Below are 9,654 nucleotides of genomic sequence, written 5' to 3'. Positions count from 1 at the left end.
CTTTCCCTGTATTTTTAAAGTTAATTTTGCTTGTTTGGGGGAATCACTATTGTCATATGATTTAACCACATAAGTAAATTAAAATGTGGATTCATGCCTTTCTGTGTTTTTGTAATAATTCCCCCACTCCCCTTTCGGTGATGCTGGACATGAAACCCAGGGCCTCCCACATGTTAAGCACATGTTCTACCACTGAGTTACATCCCAAGTCCAACTTTGGTAATATTTTGTGAGGACAAATAGAATGAAGAAAAATAATTTAGATTTTTTTTGGAGCTGTAGTTTACAATCAAAACTCTAATAAAGCAGTTAGCAAGAGTACTCCATCCAGGGGTTGGGGTTGTGACTCGGTGGTAGAGTTCTTGGCTTATATGTGTGAGGCACTGGGTTTGATTCTCAGAATCACATATTAATACATGAATAAGATAAAGGTCCATCAACAACTAAAAAAAAAAAAGAGTACTGCGTCCAGTTGGGCATGGTGGCATTTGCCTTTAAGCCCAGCAACTTGGGTAGGCTGAGATGAGGATCACAAGATTGAAGGCCAGTCTCAGCAACTTATCAAGACCCTGTCTCAAAAAATAAAAAGGGAGGCTGGGGTTGTAGCTCAGTGGTAGAGCTCCTGCCTAGTATGTGTGATGTGTGAGGCACAGTGTTCAACCCTCAGTACCATATTAAAAAACAAATAAATGAAAGTATTGTGTTCATCTACAACTAAAAAAATAAAATAAAAAAGAACTGGGAATGTAACTCAAGAGTAAAGTGCCCCTCGGTTTAATCCCCAGTACCAAAAAACAAAAAACTTTATGCAAGTTTAAAGTTCTTAATGAAACAGGGGGACAGAAAGTTGAAGGTAAGTGCCAGCAACTTAATGAGACCCTGTCTCAAAATGAAAATAGAAAGGACTGGGGGTGTAGCTCAATAGTAGAGCTCCCGTCAGTTCAGTCCTCAGAACTGAGAAAAAAAAAAAGTAAATAAAAATAAAATTCTTATTGATACCATAGGCACTGGTCAAGATTTTGTTACCTGGAATTAACTCCTTTGGAAAGAAAATTAGGTTTATTTACTTCTAATTCCATGTAATCAATTTATAGCATTTCACATGAGTAAGGAATGATAGTTATTTTTACTTCTATTCCTTTGGGTTTATTATTAGGAAAAGCACCAATTTAAACATAGCACATGTGTATAGAGTAATAATATCTGTCTCATTCCACTGTCCTTCCCATCCTCATACCCCTCGTATGACTCTGCCCCATACTCAACCAGAGGAAGGAGGAGTTGTGTTCCATTTGTGTACAATATGTCAAAATGCATTCTTCTGTCATGTAGAACTAATTAGAACAAATTAAAAAATAAAATTAAAATTAAAAAGAAAGAAAATGACACTTGGGAACAAGTAACAAATTGGTCTTCAGTGCTGCTGGAGCCCCCAGTGAGACTAGCTGAAATGTGTAGATGATGGCATGGTAAATGAATTTCTTTGAGGTACTTCCCCCCCCCAAAAAAAAAGGCACGATGTTTTCAGGAGTTCTTTTTATTCTCCCCACCCCCCAATTCTTTCCCCCAAGATTATGTTGTCTATTAAGATTTCTTTGTGATTCCATCTGCATTTTAGGTGGATTTTTCAATTTCTGCCCCCCCCCCAAAAGTCATTTGGATTAAAAAAGATTTTTTTTGTAGTTGTAGATAGATAGCATACCTTTATTTTCTTTATTTATTTTATGTGGTGCTAAGGATCAAATCCAATGCCTCACACATGCTAGGCAAGTGCTCTGCCACTGAATCACAACTCCAGCCCGTCATTGCGATTTTGATAGATACCACATTGAATCTGTACATTGCTTTTGGTAATACTGACATTTTAATGTTATAAAGTCTTCCAGTCCACACACAGTGTTTTTTTTTTTAATTTGTTTTGTTTTGTTGATGGACTTTATTTTACTTATTTTTATGCAATGCTAAGGCTCGAACCCAGCATGCTAGGCAAGTGCTCTACCACTGAGCCACAACCCCAGTCCCACACAGTGGTTTTAATTTCCATTTTCCTGGTGACTTACAATGCTGAGCATCTTTTCATGTGCTTATTGGCTATTTGTGTATCTTCCTGGGAGAACTGTCTATTCAGATCAGATCTATACCAGTTTTTTTCTTCACCTAATTTCAAATAAAATTGTTTGCTGTTGAATTATAGGAGTTCTTTATATATTCTACATACTAGACTATGAGCTATATGTTTCACAAATATTTTTTTCAAATCTATGGGTTGTCTTCACTTTCTTGGCTATGTCTTTTGAAACAAAAAAGTTTTTTTTAAAGATTTATTTTTTTATTTTAGACACAATACCTTTATTTATTTATTTATTATGGAGAATTTTTTAATTTATATATGACAGTAGAATGTATTACAATTCTTATTACATATATAGAGCACAATTTTTCATATCTCTGGTTGTATACATAGTATATTCACACCAATTCATGTCTTCATAACTATACTTTGGATAATAATGATCATCACATTCCACCATCATTGATAACCCCATGCCCCTTCTCTTCTCCTCCCACCCCTCTGCCCTATCTAGAGTTCATCTATTCTTCCCATGCTCCCTCTCCCTACCCCACTATGAATCAGCCTCCTTATATCAAAGAAAACATTTGGCATTTGTTTTTTTAGGATGGGCTAACTTCACTTAGCATTATCTTCTCTAACTCCATCCATTTACCTGCAAATGCCATGATTTTATTCTCTTTTACTCTTTATACTGCTTATATTAAAAATAAATATTTTATTTATTTTTATGTGGTGCTGAGGATTGAACTTAGGGCCTCGCATATGGACCACAGTCTGTTCATTCATTCACCTAATGATGGACATTAGGTTTCCAGTTTTGGATTATTATGAAAAAAAAAAAAAACCCTGCTGTTAATGTTAAAATTGCACATCTGGGTATGGACATATTTTTCACTTGTCTTGGTCAATATATAGAACTGGTCAGATAGTTATATGTCAATGTTTAACTTATTAAAAAAAACAAAACCATTTTCAAACTATTTTGCAAAGCAGTTGAATCATTTTACATTCCTACCAGCAATGTTTCCATTTGAGCCCAGTGAGGTAGTGTGTACCTGTAATCTCAGGCTCAGGAGGCTGAGGCAGGAGAATCACAAATCTGACTGAGCCTCGGCAATTTAGTGAGACTCCATCTCAAAATAAAAAACAAAAAGGGCTGGGGTATAGCTCAACGGTAGAGCACCCCAGGGTTCAATCCCTAGTACCAAAATAAAAATAAAATAAAAGTCCATTTGAGCCAGGTGCAGTAGCAAGTACTGCAGTACTACTACTCTGGAGGCTGAGACAGGATTTTGAGATTGAGGCTAGCCTTGGCTACATAGTGAGACTCTATCTCAAAACAAAAGAAACAAGGGGCTGGGGCTGAGGCTTGGCTATAGCACACTTGCCTGGCATTTGTGAGACACTGGGTTCAATTCTCAGTACCATGTATAAATAAATTTAAAAAAATAAAGATCTGTCAACAACTAAAAAAATTTTTTAAAAACCCCAAAGAAACAAAAAATGAAGACTTTCATTCTATCTACATCTTTGCTAATATTTGTTAAATTATAGCTTTTCTAGTAGGTGTATAGTGATATCTCAGTGAAGTTTAAATTTGCCTTTGCCTAAAGACAAATTATACCATTTCATGTGTTTATTGGCAATTTATATACCTTCTTTCATAAAGAGTCCAAATCTTTTGCCCATGAAGGAAAATAAAAGGTCATTTGCTCTCTTATAATTGAATTGTAAAGTTCTAGCTAGGCTTGGTGGTGCATGCTTGTAATCCCAGATACTCAAGAGATTGAGATAGGAGGATCACAAGTTCAAATCTATCCTCAGTAGCTTAGCAAAGCCCTAAACAACTTAGTGAGACCCTGTCTCAAAATAAACAATAAAAATAGGCTGGGGATGTGGCCCAGTGGCCCCCTAGGTTCAATCCCTAGTACACAAAAACAAAACAAAATAAATACAACAATAACAAACAGAAGAGAGAGAGAGAGAAAAAAAAGAATAGTAATGAGTCTTCCAATCTATGAACACAGTAGTTTTCTTCAACTTTTTCAGTCTCTAAATTCTATAAAATGTCTTATAGTTTTCAGTGTTCAGTATACACCTGTTTTTCTAAATTTATACAATTATTTATTTATTTAGTACTGAGGACTGAATTCAAGGGTGCTTTAATACTGAACTACATCCCCAGTCCTTTTTATTTATTTTGAGACTGGGTCTTGCTAAATTGCTGAGGCTGGCATTGAACTTGTGATCCTCTTGCCTTGAACTTGTGATCCTCCTGCCTCAGCCTCCCAATTTTATGGGATTACAGACATAAGCTATTGTGCCTGGTTAAAATTTATTCAATTTTAAAATTATATTGTATATTCTAATTTTTTCAATGTCAACATCTAGTTGCTTATCTAGTAGGAAACAAAAATACAATTTTTGTATATTGACCTTGAATTCTTTTTTTTTTGTTTTAGAGAGAGAGTCTTTTAAATATTTTATTTAATTTTATCTTTTATTATTATTTTTTTAATATTTATTTTTTTAGTTGTAGGTGGACACACAGTATCTTTATTTCATTTTTATGTGGTGCTGAGGATCGAACCCAGCGCCCTGCGCATGCTAGGCGAGCGCGCTACCGCTTGAGTCACATCCCCAGCCCAACTTTGAATTCTTGACTTTCCTAAACTCACTTATTAGTTCTAGTAGTTTTCCTTTTTTGTATATATAGATTTAAGGGTTTTTTTTCATATATATAATCATGCCATTTTAAAACAGAGCCTATTTATTTTTAATTAATTAATTTATTTATTTTTTGCCTGGTGCTGGGGATTGAACCCAGGCGATGTGTTGATACTCACTACTTAGCTGAGGCGGTGTTACCAGCTTTGGGACCCCAGAGCCTGACTTCGCGGACTCTGGCACCTGGCTTCCCCTACTTACTGGACCCTCCCATGTCTAATCACGCAGCGCGGGTGCCTGGGGGATAAACCGCGGCTGGCATCTGGACACAAGCAGTGTGAACAGCGGTGGCTAGAGCAACCTGGTGCTCATGAGCGGCAGAGAGCTTCAGTACAGCCACCATCACCACCTGAGGCCTAACTTGCCCTCATGGGTGTGCCATTGATGCCTGCCAGGCCGACTGGACCCTTCCAGACTAAGGTGCTGCACAGCTTGCAGAGCCAAGCCTGAGCCCTGCTGCAGTGCCTAGGGGCTCAGCGCAGACCTGCTGGAGGACTTGCAGAGAGCCGCGAGTGCACTTACTAGGCTCAATCAGATGCCCTCCACTTGATATCCTCAGTGCTTTGTGTGCGACATGAAATGAACCTGCTCACAAGGAGCAGTGGTTCTTCAATCTAGTAACACTGAAGAAGTACACTGATGATCACCCTACTCAGGCCAGAACAGTTGTGAAATGCTCTCTGGGTTTCAATTAGTATTTCTGCATCCCAGTGAAATTCTCTTCAGGGGACATCCTGGTGGAGTCAAAATGCATTTTACAGTTCACTTATCTACGCATCCGTTATGATTTTCCTTGCAGAAATGCCCACTGCCATTCATATACTCATAAATGCATGGCCAAGAGCACCCTGGAACTGAGGAATATGTTTACCCCTTGAAGATCATGACATCATCACCTAGTGGTTCCTAGGGGAAGGCATTCAAGTGTCCTTGGTGGTGGTGGCCACAGGCAGGCTATAGCTGTGTTTGTTGCTGTGGGGGAAATCGAGGTGTAATTTTTCAGTGGGTGTGGGGTTTTAGTTCTGTGAGTTGAATAAGTTCTACATATCTAGTGTGCAGCATGGTGACTCTGGGCAAAATGTCTGCATCATATTCTTAAAATGTGCACAGAGGGAAGATCTTAAGTTTCTTAATTCCAACCCTCTAGAAAAAATCATAAATGCATGAGATGATGAGCGTGATAATACATTGCTGGTAATCATTTCACAATGTATCCATATATAAAACATCAAGTAGTACACCTTAAACATATGCAATGATGGCTTGTCAGTTATACCTAAAGACCAAGTTGAGAAGCATGTGTTTGTGTGCATGGGGGAGGGAGGCAAGAATAGTACATATGGTTACAGGAAATCTTGTGGTCATCTAAGTTTGCTTTTTGACAGAAAACCCTACTTCCTGAACTTGAGATACATGGGATCCATGGATGGTGTGTAGAAGTGATGCTAGGGTGTGCTAAGAGCCTGAGTTTCTCAACTTGGACAGTATCTATATTGCTAATGGGGGAGAGTCCCCAAGAAGAAGCATGGATGAGTCTATCAGAAAGACCCCAAACCCAGCAGGTACTGGGATGTCTAGTGCCACTTGCTGGTTGGCAGACCCAATTACCTGAGAAAGGCACTCGCATCCCCTTTCTGCTCAGCTCTGCAGCCTGAACAGAGACAGAACCTTGGAGCCCTTCCCACTTAGTGTATTTCAGCAGAACAGCTCCAGATGGACATTTTTCCACACCTGCTTTTCTGGACACAGATGTTCAGGTCAGAAACACGCGTAGGGAAACTTTCATCTTCCCAATGTGCCCAAGATGCCCAGCCCAGAGTGTGACATCTGAGACTCTGGATATTTTGCATTGAAAGAATATAATGAGTTACATATTGCAGGAAAAAACATAAATGATTCATACATGAATTAACTCATTCTCTTGAAATGTCAGTTCCTATTGAGGCGCATTTGTCTGGGATACTCTGAAAAGAGGAATAAATGTGCAGACCAGGTTTGGCTGCTTCTGTGCATTCCTCTGATTGTGTCAGGAAAGAGAAAAAGGATATCAAGGAACAAAAATAATATTTTATTCCCTAAATTTTGTGGTTTCCAGCTGTACTCACTGGCTAATTTGTCGTTTTTTCTTCACATGAACATGTGAGGAAATTGAAGACATGTTTAGCCTTTGGGTTCCAGTCTTCCAGGAGATAAAACAGAACTTTCATTTTTGCTTTCTTCCTCTTCTATGGAAAGAGATGGAGTGAGGGCTTAGAAAATGACATCAACACAGGATCCAATCAGTATAGGAGGGGCGTCTTCAATTCATCAGTCTTAGGCACAAAGGTTTTTGTTTTCTAAGTCGAGTTTTAACTACTTGAGGTTACTGCTACAGCAAGCAGACATTGTTAAAGGAAGTGTTGAGCCGTTTTCACCCTGTTAGTACAAATTAGTATCCTTTCCTTAAATAATGTTAGACAATTTTCATTTTAAAATTGGTTCCCATCATAAAACAGTAAGACCCAGTACGTCTTGAAGTCCAACACTAGGAAGTCCATCCCATCTGTCCTTTGCCTGAATTCCGACAGCACAGGCTCCACAGGGCCATGGAGACTAGGGGTGTTGGCTCCCTTTGATACACTGCATGCAGCCATGCTTGCTACTTCTGTCACCATGGTGTCATTTTAGTTGGCAGAGATGCCAAGCAGCTTTATAATGACCCATATTTAAGGCTGTTAATAGGTGGTTTTCATAATATGCACAATGAACTGTGGCACAATCATGATGATAACAACTACTCAGTAAAAATAAAACAAAAACCCATATTTTACTACATTTGATTATCCTACAAAATATGCATTTTTCTATTTTGAGACATTATTAGTAGTATCTAATCTTTTTAAACTTATAAATTTACAAAAAACAAAGCCTAAGGGAAATGAAATAAATGTATGAGGAAAGAAAATTGTACAGAAATAGATGATCAATCCAAAAAAATAAATTTAGAACAATTTGTAATGGTAAAAAATCAGCTTAGTGGCAAAGGGGAAATTATTAAAATTTCAATGGCAGAAAATGCTGTGGTGTTTTAAGGGGGTTAGGACTGGTTTCTTTTCAAAGGCTATAAAGAGTTTAATGACAATAATACTATTTGTATATTTTGAAAATAGCCCTTGTTTTCTAGGCAACAAATTAGCTTTAAAAATGTAGGGTTACTCTGCAAAATGATGAATTTCCTAAGTCATTTTTAAAAACTTCTGTCCTATTAAATTCAGAAACATTATCAAACAATATTTAATAGGCAAACAATTAAATTAGAAATAGCTCTTTAGTTTACATACAGGTAAAAATATCCTGAAAAAGAAAAAAAAATGTTTTAGGAAAGGAAATAAGCTAACTAGATACTTTACTATAAAAATTTTCAAAATCTTATGATGGCAGTTTAAGGATTCTAACAGTGAGATTTTAATATGTGTATCCTTTAAATAGTGGGGGTGTGGTGATTATGTGTGGGGGGAATGGCGCCAAATGTCACTACCAGTGCCACCACTATAAGGAGCTTAAAGCTTGGATCTTGCAAAGCTGGCTAGATTCTTGTCATAGTTTGAAAATGAGTGAGTTTCAGATCAGGAAAACACCTTTTCAAACTTATTGGTCTTCTCTTAATATTGCTGTCAGAAGTCAGGAAGGGCTGTGAGGGAGTGCTTCTTTATTTGTTAGAACAGCAGTATTTTGAGAGAAGTACACTTTTCTTTCTCCTAAGCATTAAGAACTTTAGGAGAAGAACTCCTGTGCAAGTGCCCTGACTTGCGACCTCACTAGTTATTTCCATGGAGTGTCTGCCAGCCATACTTCACCAGGCCCGGAATGCTGACAGGGAAGCCGGGATGCCTCCAACAGGCCCTGTGGTCTATGCAGACAGCGCTCTCCCGTCTAGGCACCAGCCTGCCAGAGATAGGGCTGGGGGCCTGTGGAACTTCTCAGGATCAGCACCCCACAGCTGCTGTGTCCTCAGTGATTTTCAAAAGGACAGAAATATGGCTTTGAGAACTCCTGGCTACTGTTATGGAGCTTAGTATGAAAAACCTATGTTCAGTATGCAGTGGTATTTTAACTCCCTAATTTTAAAAAGTGAATGAGATTTTTCTCTGTTATTCATATCTTAAGTCAAAGGCACCTCTCAGTTTTATTATCTACAGTGATACTTTAAGGTTACAGTGCACATCATTTTAAAGTTAGTCTTGTGGAGTTAAAAGCAAACTCATGATTTTGAAACACAGTCATCTAAGGACCAAACAAGGTGATCTAAAATAACAAATTTAGCCTCAAAACAATGAATGAATTGAGCTCATGTAAGCTCAATTAGAAAAACAGAATGTGACCCCCCCCCCCAAAAAAAAAAAAAATACAGGAATACCTACTGAAGTTTGTTGTGGGTTTTACTGGATGTTCCTGGAAATATACTAAATACTAATTTCTTAACTTTCCTGATCTCTACTTCTTTAAGTTGCTAATCTGATCAGTTTCAGGTCAGCTTTAGTAGATAGGAAAAATAGATGCAGACAAAATAAATATAGTAAAGAAAACCTGATTAGTTTGATCATAGTTATAAGAACGGAGAAGCTTTGTCTGCACATCACCTAAAATGAGCCAGAACTATAATGATAGAAAGAGAACATAAAAAATAAAATTATATTTCTCTTACGATAACTGTGAAGGGAGAATGGTTCAACATATTTTTAAATATTAGAGCAAATTTCATCTATTATTCTTACATATAAAGTTATCAGAGTTTTTAAATGCCTAAGTTAACAATTTTGATTCAGAGGGAAAATTTTAGAGCTTGCCTCAAAATGTTCAGAAAATACTACATT

Source organism: Marmota flaviventris, chromosome 3 (assembly GCF_047511675.1).
Source record: "Marmota flaviventris isolate mMarFla1 chromosome 3, mMarFla1.hap1, whole genome shotgun sequence".
Taxonomy (NCBI): domain Eukaryota; kingdom Metazoa; phylum Chordata; class Mammalia; order Rodentia; family Sciuridae; genus Marmota; species Marmota flaviventris.
The sequence above is the reverse complement of the archived record's forward strand: the minus strand, read 5'-3'. Positions refer to the sequence as shown.